Here is a 15,987-nt window from a genome sequence, read left to right on the forward strand (position 1 = left end):
AAATATATATCCTCATGTTACCCATTACAAATAAAGATTCAGAGACATAATGTCATTTCATATTTATTTTACCTCTGGGGATTTATTGATTAAATATACATTTGTCTATTCATATTAATTTTTAAGTTTTATTTATTCTGAATAAAAATAACTTAGTCAAAGTTAACCAGTTTACTTTACTTGTAATCTATTTGGTATTAAGAAAAAGATGTGAAGAATAAATCATGATCCCATGTGCATATTCTATACATAAGTAATAAAAGACAAATTTCATTAAGCCACGAATTTATGTTTATTGCTTCTCCAAGATTTTTATCCATAATTTTCAATGATTATTTTGTGAAAACTTCACAAAAAAATCTTTAGTAAGCATATTTTTAATTTAGACAGAAAGTAAACCATACATATCTACAGCAGAAGAGTACTGAAGGCCATTTTATCACTGAGGGGAATTAGCTGCATAAATAACTGACACTGAGACCCAACACAGAGTAGCACAGATATTCTTTGCTGGCAGCAGTCGGTCTTGCCCTTGGCAACTTGTCCCTTGATTATCTGTTTGATTTTGTTAATATCAGAGTCATCACTTCCTTTTTCAGTATGCTAGTTTGGAAGTGGTATGGATAAACTTTTAGGTTCTTTAGAGAAACCATTGAGTGAATAAGGTAGAAGCTATCAGAGTAAGAACAGAACAAAACATTAAGATATAAAATGAATAGCTTATAGTTGTGGTATTTTGTGCAATTGGGTTCCTATTGACTCAGTGAGACCAGCAAGAGTAATGATGGAGACCATTTTGTCTTGTACCATTTGGTTATATTTACTAAAGATGTGGTGAAGACAAATGGCCCATGCAATACTTATGATATTACCAAAGAGGGGCACCAAGTTCCATGATTCTGTACATCTTATGAGGATCCCCAGATGAAACTTAGAAAAACTAAAGGAGTAGTGGTTTTCTGTTGTCTGTGAACAGGACATCATAATAATGCAAAGATATTTCCCATCTGGGAATTCTAGGTTCATGGATAACTCACATTCTACTTTTATTGGGACAGGAAAGATTTTGATATTATAAAAAATGAGGACTAGGAAGGCAGATGAGCAAAAAGATAGAAACTGAGTTGACATACAACAACAAACAAATACTTTGACCTGATCCTGACACTGACCACAACCCTAACATTTCTTCATTGTGTAACAGGGATACGATTGACTCAGTGGGAACATCAAGAATAATGATGGCCATCTTAACCTTAAGCATGAGCCTAGCCCTGGGACTTTTACTAAATCTATAATCCGTATCTTAACCCCTTAATTTCCTAAGCATCGTAACCCTAACAGCCCTTGTCCTGAACCTAACCATAACCCCCTAATCCCCTAACCCTAACTCTCACCATGCTTACTCTGGGGGATGTTTCTTAATTATACCTTTTGAAGTGAGAAACCCTTTCTTAATATTGACCTTTTGTGATGTTCTTATCCACTTTTGATCTAGGCTATATGTGCTTTTTGCAACCTACCTATAGAAGTGTCATGACAAAGCAGTTCTTTTGTTTTGGTACTTGTACTTTTTTTTATTTTATAAAGCAACAGTGATTTGTTTGTTTGTTTTTTAAACTGGCATTAGGAAGTCCTTATATCTTAAATATACTGGCATACATTGAAGATCAGTTGTAATATCCTGCAACATGAAATCCACCAGTCCTTGATTTTTCTAACTCCCCTTGGCTGACAGCCTTTATCAGGACATTCTGTTAGCTACCCTTTCTCTATACATAGAAAGATTCGTTTTTCTCTATGATTTGAGATAGGCTTATCTAGAAAATCTGTACTAATACAACTGTATTTTGTTTTTTAATTTGCCACTGTTGAAAATGTGCTGACTAGTAATAGTGCTCAAGAGTGTTTCCATTATGTTTCCCTTATGTTTCTGGCTTTTCTTATGGGGTTGTTTGAGAAGGGAGCTTCACTTTCCCTGAGCCCAGGATTTAGACAAAACAAAACAAAACAAACAAACAAAAAAAAACCCACTTGGTATGTTTTTGTTATTTTTTTCTTTCTTTTTTTATGGAGACAATTGTTTCTCTGTATAGCAGAGGTTGACCTGGACCTCACTCTGTAAACCAGGCTGGAGTTACATTGGGTCATCAATTCCTGGGTCAGATTGATACATCTAATGAACCTTTAGTAATGGTCTAGGCAAAGTTTTCATCATTATTATGGAAAGAAGACAAGTGCTTTGAGGAAAGCTCAGGCACAGGTACTGGTAAATGCAGGGTCCTGGCATCAGAGGGGGAGAAGCAGGAAGCTGACCAGCCTGAGCTGGAATGTTGTCCCTACCTCAGGGCTGTGTGGGGTGTGATGCCTCTTGATATCTTATTTCAAATGTTAATGGAATGCAAATCACTCCTGAGATCTTGAGTAGTGTGGTCCTGGATAGGAAGCACACTTTAACCTGAGGAGGGCTAAGACACACTGGCCAATCAAAGGGCGCCAGGCAGACCTGCCAGGCAGACAAAGAGGTGGGATCTTCAGGGTGCCTTTTGGTGTGTTCCCTGTGGCTATGCAGTTTGAATGATTCTCTGTGTCCTGCTCTGAGCTCTGCTGTTGTTTGCTGTGAGGGGGACCTCGGGGAAACACTGAAATCAAGACATGGTGAGCACAAGATATCTGCCCACAATGGGGAGGAGCATGTGGCTGAGCTGTGTGCACTGGGGTGGTGGGTTCTCTATGGGGTTGGATCAGAAACATCAGCCAGATGTGACCACCTGTGAGGTTTGTAGTGGCGCTTCTAACCTGCTAGTTCAGGCAATGACCTCTTAATAACTTCAGTATCATGGCTGATTGTAATTCTGTCCAAAACATCTGGACTAGTTGCTTTCTTGTAGAAGCTTGTGTGGGTTCTGTGACTATGCAGCAATTGTATCCAAAGCTTTTTGTCTTTTACAATATACATTAAGAAGGCAGGATTAGGCCTGGAGAGATGGATCAGAGGTTAAGAGCTCTGGCTGTTCTTACATAGGCCATGAGTTCAATTCTCAGCAGCCACATGGTGTTCCACGATCATATGTAATGGGACCTGGTGCCCTCTTCTGGCCTGCAGTAATACATGCAGGGAGAACATTGCATAAGGAATGAATTTATTCCTTAAAAAAGGAACATATATATGAATCTAATATTTCTGATTTCAAACATCACTAGTTTTTCTTTTGCTTGGTTTGTTAATTTTTTTCTGCTGTAATTTTTTTGTTTCTTTAACTAATATGTTTATTGTTTTGATTATGATGTGGCAAATGTCTCTTTCCCAATCTGGTATTTTTGATGCTTCTTGTACATTAATAGACACCTTCCTTTAGTCTATGAAAGCTTTCATTTGTGGTTATCTTGGAAATATTTTCTTTATGCTGATCATCTTCTTCTTCTTCTTCTTCTTCTTCTTCTTCTTCTTCTTCTTCTTCTTCTTCTTCTTCTTCTTCTTCTTCTTCTTCTTCTTCTTCTTCTTCTCCTTCTCCTCCTCCTCCTCCTCCTCCTCCTCCTCCTCCTCCTCCTCCTCCTCCTCCTCCTCCTCCTCCTCCTCCTCCTCCTCATTCCTTCTCACTCTCTATCATGTCCTGAGAAACTAAACTAAACTGAAACATGTAAGAGTCAGATGTGAAAGAGGTTGTTTATGGGAAAGGAGAGAAGTGAGACCCTGAGGATAGTGACTTATAATCCTGCCTGGTATTGCTTATCTTTCTATGCTGGTGTCTGGGCAGCATCATTTGTAGTGATTATTGGTCTAGGTAAGATTTCTAAGTTTGTCTTGTTTGTGAGGGTGTTTATTCCTGTGTTACAGTTTTCTGTCTAGATTTTCATTGTGTTGGCTGAGTGTGGCTTCTTTTACTGACATTTTTGTTATGTTCAAGAGAGACTGCTGGGTAATGTTGAAAGCTAGGAGAGGAGGTGGGCAGTAAGAGATGCTCTTCTCAATCCACAAAGATACATACTCAAGAGACAGGTAAATCTGCCAGCATTTCATTATTTCAGAGCTACAGTCATCTTAAGGAGCCTCAGTTGAGGGTGTGCCCTCATCAGAATGGCTGGTTGCTATGTCTGTGTGAGATAGCGTGGATGATTGAAGTGGGAAGGGTCTTCCACTGAGGGTGACAATATTCATAAGCCAGTGGGCCTGGGCTGGATGAGAGAGCTACCTGAGCATGGGACACTGACCAATGGGGAGGAACATGCAGCTGAGCAGTGGGTGCTGGGGTGGTAGGTCTACTGTGGGGTTGGATTGGAAGCATCAACCAGATGTGACTTCCTGTCAGATTTCTACTGGTGCTTCTTACTTGCAAGTTGAGACCATGATCTGTGAATAACTTCAGTATCATGGCTGATTGTAATTCTGTTCGAAACATCTGGACGAGTTGCTTTCTTGTAGAAGCATGGGTGGTGTCTATGCACCTGTGTCCAAACTATATTTTCCTTTATAATATACATTAAGAAGGCAGGGTCAGGCCTGGGGAGATGTCTCAGAGGATAAGCGCTCTGGCTATTCTTACTCAGTCCATGAGTTCAATTCTAGGCAACCACGGGGTGACTCATATTTATATGTAATTGGATCTGGGATCTGGTACCCTATTCTGGACTGCAGGAATACATGCAGGGAGAACATTGTATTAGTAATGAATTAATTCCTTATGAAAAGACTAACCCTAACCTTGGCATTTTTTTCTTTGTGTAATAGGAATACTATTGATTCAGTGGGACCATCAAAAATAATGGTGGTCAGCTTAACCATAAACCTGAGTTTAATCCTGGGACTTATCCTAAACTTCTAATCCTATTTTAATCCCTTAATTTCCTAACCCAAGCAACCCTTATCCTGATCCTAACCATTACCCTCTAATCCCCTAAATGAAACCCTGATTTCTGTGTGGGATGCTTCGTTTGTTGTATGTAAACTGGATTGGTTGGTGTAATTAATTCTCAACTGGGGTGGGGGTGTCCTGCTTGACTTTAGGATGTGGCCCTCTTCAGTGTCTAATTCTCACTACTATGCATTTCAGCTAAGATCACCCCCATAGACTCCCTCTTGCCATCCCTTTCATTGTCTGTGGCACATCCTTAAGCCTGCACCCTTTGAACCCTGATAGCTACAGATTTCAGTTCATTTTCCTGACCCTATGGCCCTTCCTTTTCTCTCACCACACCTATTCCTTGCCTCCCCTTCCCCTTTCTTTACTACTGGTCCTTCCAGTTCTCTCTCTTTCATCTGCCTCCTATGTCTGCTTTATTTCCACTTCTGAGTGAGATTCAACCATGCTCATTTTAGCCTTCCTATTCTTTTTTAAAGATTTATTTATTTTTTTTATTCATTCATTTATTTATTTATTTTTATAAGCAGGGTATCTGTCTTCAGAAACACCAGAAAAGGGTATCAGATCTCATTATGGGTGGTTGTGAGCCACCATGTGGGTGAGGGATTTGAACGCTGGACTTTCACAAGAGCAGTAAGTGCTCTTACTAGCTGAGCCTTACTGCTTGTTTATCTTCTTCAGGGCCAAGAAATGTAGTATGAATATCCTGTGCTATATGGTTATTATTCATTTGTTAGTGAGTACATACGTGCATGTCCTTTTGGGTCTGGAATTCCTCATTCAGGATGATATTATCTAGTTGTACGCATTTGCCTGCAAAATTTTTTGTAAAATAAACATGTCTTTAAGCTGTTTTATATCCATATGTTTAGCTTTGAAATATAGCCAAATATATATGTTTTTTTTCTATTTCTCAGGATGGCATATGTTCATGAGGTCAATATTATCTGAAATTTCAGGGTCATTGCGTACCTGGTGTATGCCGTTCTGCCTCAGTCTTGTGTTTGTTCTGAAATGTTTGTATTAATACGACTCTTTTGCCTTTGTGCATGAATAAGAATATCATGTTTCTCACCTTTACTATTGTCAGAAGATGACCTCAGAACTCTTGATTTTTAAGTAATGAGTAGTTGTTGGTCCTGTGTGTTTGTGAGAAACTGACAACCATTATGTGGAAGACAAGCAAGAGCTCTCCAATGATGAATTCTCTCTCTAAACCTACATTGCTTATTTATAATCAACATTTATATTACTATTATTTTCATCTGTTCATTTGTAACTATTTAATCATGCATTGTCTTTTAGTAAAATTTTATTAATGTTATAGTTTAAACTGTTGCACTTCATGTTTCTGCAACATTAACACAGATCTGAAATGAATGCATGATTCTTTGTAGGAACTCTTAGTAAAGAATTGTGAGTTCTCTATCATTTTTGTTTTCTTGGTTTATTTTGGTAGAGTGTTGATGTTCTTAATATATAACTTTTGGTCTCCTAGAACACATTACATAGGCCATGCTGCCATCAAGCTAAATGACATATACCTGCCTGTAACTCTGTGATTAAAGGCATGAGCAAATATACCCAACTTGCTCATGAGTTTTGTAGTTAGTAATTGTTCATACAATTTTTCAGATGTGTGCCCAGTTTGGTGTATCTTTTTCCCCTGCATCAACCTCTCAATTGGCATTTCTCTGGCAAGGCTGTATCCTATTCAACATGTTCAAAATTGACACACCTAAATCTTATAAATCAAAATCCCTCTAAAATGACACAGTGATTATAAATTCTGAGTCAGAATATAAGTGCATCATGTGCCAAAATTCTATGTATATGTTATTGAGGAAGCATATATTCCCTTTACAGTGATGTTAATATGATCCTTTGTGTTATACACATGTATGGGATATTTAGGATGCCATGACTTTTGATGATGTACATGTGAACTTCACTGAGGAAGAGTGGAATTTGCTGGATCCTTCCCAGAAAAATCTCTACAAAGATGTGATGTTGGAAACCTACCTGAACCTCGAAGCTATAGGTAAGACTGGTATTTTTTTTTCTAAAGGAAAGAAATGTTTCTTGGTTATTGATAATCTTCTATTATTTTAATTGTGAATGATGAAGATTGGGCTGAATAATTCAGTTTTACTGAATTTTAATTGTAACATTCATAAAGCAGTGATAATTCACAGTACCTTGAATTTTGCCTAATTTCCAATAGTATATCATTGATTTTCTGGTACTTTGTTTTAGGCTATTATCGGGGAGACCATCATCTTGAAGAAAATTGTCAAATTAGTAGAAGACATGAAAGGTAATTTTTATGTGCAAGCTGATACAAATTTGCCTCTGAGGAAGTGTCCATATGTTCTGGAATCTCCATTGAAAAGCAAGAGTGTAAAATAACAGTCCTTTAAGAGTAGCTCTAATTATAATATTCTGACAAAACCATATACCTTAAGATCTGATATCTGGTTAGTGTATCCATTTGATATGTAGCTCCTTTAGAACTATGCTATGCACCTGTCAATCTGTATAGTGTCATAGTACTTAGAAATTGTATATTGAATAAAGAAAAAATTATATCCAAACATCCTAATAAGCATATAGTCCATAGTAATATTATAGGGATATTGAAGGAAGCAACAACTTTTTTTTGTTCTAGAACAATGAGAGGATATGTAGCATTCTGCCTTTGATGGACATTAGGAATATGATGTACATTTGCAACTAAGTGGTTTTATAGTTTTACGGGGAATATCCCCAAACTCATAGTGTAGAAAATCTTTTATGGGTACTAGGAATTTGGAAATTTTTCCGTGTATCCTGGTTCACAGTAAAATGTGTTGTAATTCACTCTATAGGAAAAATTATGAATGTAATTAGTGTTGCAAAGATGAGAGTTGTTCAAACTTTCTTCAGATAACTGAAATATATTATATAAAAATCCCTATATAAAGAGGATGTTATAAATATGAGCCATATAATAACGATCACAAGTGACTTGAACAACTCATGATGAGGGAGAACACCATAAACATGCAAAGGGCTAAAACCTTAGGATCTGATGCTTTTCTACCATATACCAAATTGTAAGCATAATTCAAACTGATAACATGATTCATAAGAGTAATTAATACAGTAAAGGTTTCACATGTGCTAATTATTGTTGCAGGCCTTTAAGAAGTCATAGTGGAGAGAAACCATATGAATATAAAGTCTTTGCAAGATCCAGTCATCTCCAATATCATAAAAGAACACATAGTGGAGAGAAACCATATGAATGTAATCAATGTGGTAAAGTCTTTGCAAGATCCAGTCATCTCCAAGATCATAAAAGAGCACACAGTGGAGAGAAACCTTATGAATGTAATCAATGTGGTAAAGCCTCTGCAAGACTCAGTAATCTCAAATATCATGAAAGAACACATACTGGAGAGAAACCTTATGAATGTAATCAATGTGGTAAAGCCTTTGCACAGCACAGTGATCTCCAATATCATAAAAGAACACATACTGGAGAGAAACCTTATGAATGAAAACAATGTAGTAAAGCCTTTGCACAGCACAGTACTCTCCAATATCATAAAAGAACACATACTGGAGAAAAACCTTATGAATGTAATCAATGTGGTAAAGCCTTTGCACAGCACAGTGATCTCCAATATCATAAAAGAACACATACTGGAGAGAAACCATATAAATGTAATCAATGTGGTAAAGCCTTTACAAGACCCAGTCATCTCCAAACACATAAAATGACACATACAGGAGAGAAACCTTATGAATGCGATCAATGTGGTAAAGCCTTTACAAGACCCAGTTATCTCCAGTGTCATAAAAGAACTCATACTGGAGAGAAACCTTATGAATGTAATCAATGTGTTAAAGCCTTTGCAAGACCCAGTCATCTCCAAAATCATAAAAGAACACACACCGGACAGAAAACTTATTAATATAATCAATGTGGTAAAGTGTTTTCACTAGGGATAAGTCTGCAAATTCTGTGTGCTGGAGAGAAACATAATGAATATGATCATGAATTAAGTAGGAATTAGGGGGGGTATCATAGTAGAACATGATAGACATGGGTGCTTGGGATTATTTCCATTCTGGAGATTATTTTTTTATGCTTTTGCAAAGAAGTTTGCTACCCTCGTCTGAAGAGTTTCCTTGAGGTTAAGGTAAAGATGTTTACATTAATTGTATTGACAAAGTAAGTCACGAAAATCATCGTATAGAATTTGGCATGAAAATTTTTAACAAACATAGAAACTAAGAAAGGAAAAATAAAAAAAAAAAGAAACGTTCAAAATACAAGGCATCATCCGGAAGTTGAATGACGTTTAATCTTGTGATCAAGGATATTCAATGGCATTAAAGGAATGGTTCTACTAGGACAAGATTACATTCAGCTAAACATATGGATTTGCAGTTGTATGAAAGTGAACTGTATCATGTTAGGAATTATTATTACCTGGATACTGTTTTGATGTAGACACATGAAGATACAATTATGTGTCAAATTGCCAAGAGATAGATTTGGATTCTGGGTTCTGATTTTAAAATATAAGCAGAAAGGCTTAGTTCTAGGCATGGTGTTACATGCTTTTTAACCCACCATTCACGAGACAGAGTCATGCAGATCTTTGAGATCAAGGTAGATCTCTAAGCAAGTTCCAGGAAAGCCAAGATTAGGCAGTGATATATTTGAAATATTGAAAGCTGCTGATAATGGAATAGAAGGAGCCATGTTCCAGCCCCGGTAAGCAGCAGAACTCCGAGAATTTTATCATGAAGTGGTGTTGAATATTGTCAGAGAAGTTGACATGACCTAGTGAGATGATCAATTCTTGGTTTTTGTTACACTTTAATCCCATTTTGTTGAACCAACACTCTTTCTGGAATGAAGCTTTCCTCATTGTTAATGGTGGGTAATCTTTTAATATGTTTCATATTTTATTTTATTTGTTTTATCTTTTAAGTATTTTTGAATCTGTGGTTTTAGGGATAATTGGTCTGTAATTATTTTTTTATCACACAGTCTTTCTTGACTGGATATATGAGTAATCCAGGGTTCAGAAAATTAATTGACTAATGTTTATTTTGTTTCTATATTGTTGAATACACTGAATTCTTGTTAAATCCTCTTTGAAGGTCTGGTAGGACTCTACCCTAAAACTCATAGATGTGGGCTCATATTGGGGACATATTTTTAATGAATTCTGTTTTCCTTCATGTTTATGTCAGTTTAAGTTGTTTTTCTCTAGTTTAATTTTGGGATGTGAAATCTATTGAGGAAGTTAGCTATTTCTTTTAGAATTTCCAAGTTGGTGGAATGCACCCTTTTTAAACTATGCCTTTATGACTCTTTGTATTTCTTCATTACCTGTTATTTAATCCACAATTTCATTTTAGATTTCATTATTTTGTATATTCTTTATCCTTTGATAGGGGGTTGTTTATCTTGTCTAATAAAAGGATCGAAAGACCAACTTCATGTTTCATTAATTCTTTGAATTGTTCTTTTTCTATTTTATCAATTTCATCCTCCAACTTGAAAATTTCTTTATGTCTCCTCCTCGTATTCTTTGCTCCCTCACTTCTTTTTGTTGTAACCTTTAAAACATGCTGTTAAATTGCCATCATGGCAGTTCTCCATTTTTTTTCATGTAGGCATTTTGTGCTGTGAACTTTCTTTTAGCTCCACTTTCATTTTCTTTGTGTTCCAGGAGATTGTGCATGCTGCATATCCATTTACATTGAACTCTAGAAAGTCTCTGATTTCTTCCTTTATGTCTGTGTAGACCCATTTTCTCTCACACAATTAGTTAGTAGTCAGTTAGCTGTCTTCTGTCATCAGTTACAACACTGATACATCAACAGGATTTTGACCCAGATCACATCTTTTGTCTGATTAGGGAGTGTGGCTTCTCCTGGGTCTGGTTCAATCAAGTACATGAGGAACCCAATTTCTAGGGGTCACCCACTGGGCTGTCTTGTTGCTCTCTGTGATGGAGTTTAGTCCTTGTTCATCAGACGGCTCCTCTCCTTATAAATGGCCCCATGAATATGAGAGGTAGCAATGACACACCAGCCATCTGTGTCTTGACCCTGGGGAAAATATAATCTTACCACAGTGAGGAGGGCATGCGTAAGTCTATGAACCCACAGGAAGCAGACACATCAGAATGGGAAGAGGCCATTTGAAGAACAAGAATTTTTTGTGCCACACCCGGAAGTGGCTGTGATGTCACAGGAAGTGACTGGCCCTAACCAGAAGTGAGTGTACATCACAGGCAGTAACTCGCTTAAAGAGGAAGTGCCAGTTCAATAGCCAGAAGTGACTGTCACCGTCACAGGAAGTGGCCATGTCTTCAAAGGAAGTGACTGTAGCATAAAAGAAAGTAGCCATATGTCACAGGAAGTGACTTTAATGACTTAAATGTCCATTCTTAGCTGTAATGAATTTTTCAGAGCTGCCAGTTCAGCTTTCTTGGCTGACATTCCTGCCAGTTGTGGTTCTTCCCATGTGATCTCGGTATTGGACACCACTGATGTCACAGCATACTCCTGTCCATCCTGTATGAAGCTGTTGCCATTGGTGAACCCTGTTACCCTTGCATCTATCTGAGCAGTCATACAGAAGCCCAGCGAGTGAGGTCAGGGTCCAGCAGCAGGGCAACTGAGAAGTTAACCTGAGGGCATTCAAGAAGAGAGGCTGGCAATGAGTTATTCTGGCATCATCTTTAATCATGAGGTCGATTGGTTATCTATAATCGATCAATAACCTGAAATGAACACAAATCAATCGGGAACCAATTGTCCATTGATCATTTTTCAGTCATGGACCTATCAATCGTCCCACATGAGCCTCATTGTCCAGAAGCCTATCTGTCACTTGATTGTTGATCAATAACAGACTTCTAGTCAACGACCAGAGAGTCATGAGCTGCCAGTCAATAAATGATCAATAAATAGTAACCAATTGATTGGTAAATTAATCAATGACAAATATTCAACAAAAGTTAATTGATCCATAATTAATCAAGAATGAATATAATTAAACTAACGACAATTATTCAATTACATTGGTCTTTGCTGGACCAAAAGCTGACTCGGTTATTTATTGATTGGTTGTGAACTACAGGTTCCTGACTGATTATAAGTTGATTGATTGATTGATTGATTGGTGACGTGTTGGCTATTGGCTAATGCCAGGATTCCTGGTCTGAGTATGCATTGCCCAAGTCTACAAATGTCACCTGCAGTTGGCAGATAAAGGCTATTTTAAGCACAGGCTTAAATAGTCTGAATTTTTCAAGGCATCTAAGAGGTCCTGCATTTTTGTTTTGTTTCTCTTTCTACTTTGAAGTCATTTATAAACTCATGAAGAGGTTTATCTGTAGGTTTTAGTAAGACAGAATGTTGAACTTTATCAACAAAAGCTGGTGGGTTTCCATTTTACTTTTAGGGTAACCCTGGTCTTGTGGTGGGGACACTTTTGATTCTCAGGGCCCCCTTATCTCCTTTTTAGGCATCACTCATGGTCTTCTGATTTGGCCTTGGCTGACAACAGGGTCTTTCCCAGGTCTCCAGTCTGTTGCTTCTGTCCTCCCATCTGCGTCTCCTCTGCAGTCTGTCCTCCATTAAATACTCTCTTTGTCACTGTCCTTAAATCTCTTAGACAACTCTTTCCTAACTACTCCACCCTCTGGGGCTTTGTCTTCATAGCTGGTGTTCCCTGATTGACAAAATCTCAAGCCACTGCTGCCTTTGCTTCTGATGATTCAGGGTCCATGGGTGTATTGTCAAAAATGCCTCCATGACACAAACTAAAAAAGCTGCAGGGCTTTTATTTTCTCTCTTTTATTTTTTCATGCACGCTGGCCAAATTTGTGGGCCATCTTGTGGCTACCTTGAGACCTGCCAGCATAGCTGGACTGTGGACAAAGGGCCTCCTCTTACCTTCAGTGTTGTTGCAATAACAGTTAGGGAGAGTTAGGGGAATGCAAGCATATTGGGGCCAGTAACCAGCTCATATAACAAACCCAGACACTATTGTGGATGCCAACAAGTGTTTGCTGACAGGAGCCTGATATAGTTGTCACCTGAGAAGTCCTGCCAGTGCCTGACACACACAGAGGGGGACACTCTCAGCCAGCCATTGAACTGAAAACAGGGTCCCCAATGGAGGAGCTAGAGAAAGGACCCAAAGAACTGAAGGTGTTTGCAGTCCCATAGGAGAAACAACAATATGAACCAACCAGTACCCCCAGAGCTCCCAGGGACTAAACCACCAACCAAAGAGTATACATGGAGGGACCCATGGCTCCAGCCACATGGGTAGCAGAGGATGGCCTGGTTGGACATCCATGAGAGGAGAGGCCCTTGGACCCGTGAAGGCTCATTGCCCCAGGGTAGGGGAATTGCAGGTCAGGGAAGCAGGACAATAAACATAGACAATGTGTTAAAATGTTTACTTTCTAGTAATTATCTTTATACAAGAGTAAACTCTTTAGCATTCAATTAATCTATTAAAGCATTTGCATATCTCTGTAGTCTTTGAGAACCTTCAAGAATACCAAAAGTAATCTGTGACTAAAAAGATTTTGGTAAGTTTTTTGCCAACACACCTATATTTTATCCAGTAACATTGTTGACAGTGTTCCTCAGCTCTAGGAACTGCCTTCGGGAAGTGTTGGTTCACTTATGCAAACTATCATATCATCCCAAAGAAAGATAATTTTACTTCCTGCATTCTAATTTATATTACCTTACTCTCCTTCAGTTTTATTGCTCTAGATAAACTTTTATACAATATATTGAATAGATGGTTATAGAGAGAATGGTCCACCTTGTCTAGTTTGGGATTTAGTAGAATTAATTTGAATTTATCTCCAGTTAATGATGGCTCTAGGCTTTCTGTAAAGTGACATTTTATGTTTAGGCATGTCTCTTGTATCCTTAATCACTCTGAGAATTTTATCAAAAAGTGGTGTTGAAAATTTTCAGAGAATTGATTATCTCCTGAGATGATCAATTCTTTTTATTTCTTACACTTTAATCCCAGTATGCTGAACCATCACTGTGTTTCTAGAATGAAGCCTTCCTCATTGATCATGGTTGATGATCTTTTAATGTGTTTTATATTTTATTCTATATTTTATGTCTATTAAGTATTTTTACATCTGTGGTTTTAAGGATAATTGGTCTGTAAATCTCTTTAATTGCTCAGTCTTTCCTGTTCGGATATATGAGTAATCAGGGGTTCAGAAAATAATTTGACTAATATTTATTTTGTCTCTATATTGTTGAATACACTGAATTCTTGTTAAATCCTCTTTGGAAATATGGTAGGACTCTACCCTAAAACTCATATTGGCTCATATTGGTGGCATATTTTTAATGAATTCTGGTTTTGTTTTTTCATGTTTATGTCTGTTCAAGTACATTTTCTTAGTTTAATTTTGGTATGTGGAATCTATTGAGGAAATTATCCATTTATTTTATAGTTTCTAATTTGGAGAAGTAGACCCTTTTTAAAACTATGTCTTTACCATTCTTTGGATTTCTTCATTGTTTGTTAATTAATCAACAATTTCATTTTAGATTTCATTAATTTGTATATTATTTATCTTTTAATAAGGGTTTTATCTTGTCTAATAAAAGGATCAAAAGATCAACTCCATGTTTCATTAATTCCTTGAATTTTTCTCTTTCTGTTTTATTGATTTCAGACCCCAACTTGAAAATTTCTTGATGTCTCCTCCTCGTTTTCTTTGCTCCCTCACTTCCTTTTGCTGTAGCCTTTAAAACATGCTGTTAAATTGCCAGCATGAGAGATCTTCAATTTTTTATGTAGGCATTTTGTGCTGTGAACTTTTATTAGCTCCACTTTCATTTTCTTTATGTTCCAAATCGGTCCGAAACTGATTGTTCATTGATCAGTATTCAGTCAGGGACCGAACAATCATCCCGTGAGCCTCATCGTCAAACAGCTGATCTGTCACCTGATTGGTGATTGATCATGGACAGCTCCATCGATGACCAGTCAGTCATGAGCTGTAATCCATTGATGATCATTATTTAGTAAACGATTAATAATTAATCACTGATCAATATTCAACACAAGATGAATTAAATGATAATTAACCAAAATTCAATACAATTAAACAACTGACCATTACTCAATGACTCTGTTCATCACTGATGTCTGACAGGTTGACGATTGATCACTGAGTCTTTGGTGGACCAAAAAACTGACTTGATTGAAGATTGATTGTTTGTGAATGGAGATTGGTTGTGAATGACTATAGGTTAATTGATTGATGCATTGATCTAAGGCCTCCTGCATTTTCATTTGTTTCTGTTGCCACTGGGAAGCCATTTATAGAAGGATGAAGAGACTATCTGTAGGTTTTAGCAAGACAGGATGCTGAAGTCACTAACTAAGGGAATCAGTACCGGAAATCCCTCAAACTGAACCGGAAGTCCCTTCCAAGCGAGAAATTTCTCAGCCCCAAACTGGAACTGCCTCAAATATAACTGGAAGTTTTTCCCACTGGCATCCCAGCCAACCCGGAAGTCCCTCCCTCCCACACTGGAAATCCTGCCAAAAGCTAGTGTGTTTCCATTTCACTTTTCCAGTACCCTGGTCTTGTGGTGGGGGCACTTATGATTCTCAGGACCCCCTTATCTCATTTTTTGATGCTATCCATTTTAGGCATCACTTATATTCTTCTTATTTGGCATTGGCTGACAACAGGATCTTTCCCAGGTCTCCAGTCTCTTGCTTCTGCCCTCCCATCTGCTTCTCCTCTGCAGTCTGTCCTCCATTAAACACTCTCTTTGCCACTGTCCTTAAATCTCTTAGACAACTCTTTCCTAACTACTCCACCCTCTGGGGCTTTGTCTTCATAGCTGGTGTTCCCTGACTGACAAAATCTCAAGCCACTGCTGTCTTTGCTTCTGGTGATTCAGGGTCCATGGGTGTGTATTGTCCAAAATGTATCCATGACCCTGCCTAAAAAAGCTGTAGGGATTTATTTTCTCTCTACCTAATATTATTCACTCTGAACAAACTTGTGAGCCATCTTGTGGCCACCTTGAGACCTGCCAG

At 37.7% G+C, this 15,987-nt stretch overlaps 1 pseudogene; it reads left to right on the plus strand.

Annotated features, from left to right (window-relative positions):
* Positions 1–15,987, plus strand: part of LOC127673226 (zinc finger protein 431-like) — a 58,235-nt pseudogene that overhangs the window by 27,631 nt on the left and 14,617 nt on the right.

Source organism: Apodemus sylvaticus, chromosome 22 (assembly GCF_947179515.1).
Source record: "Apodemus sylvaticus chromosome 22, mApoSyl1.1, whole genome shotgun sequence".
NCBI lineage: Eukaryota > Metazoa > Chordata > Mammalia > Rodentia > Muridae > Apodemus > Apodemus sylvaticus.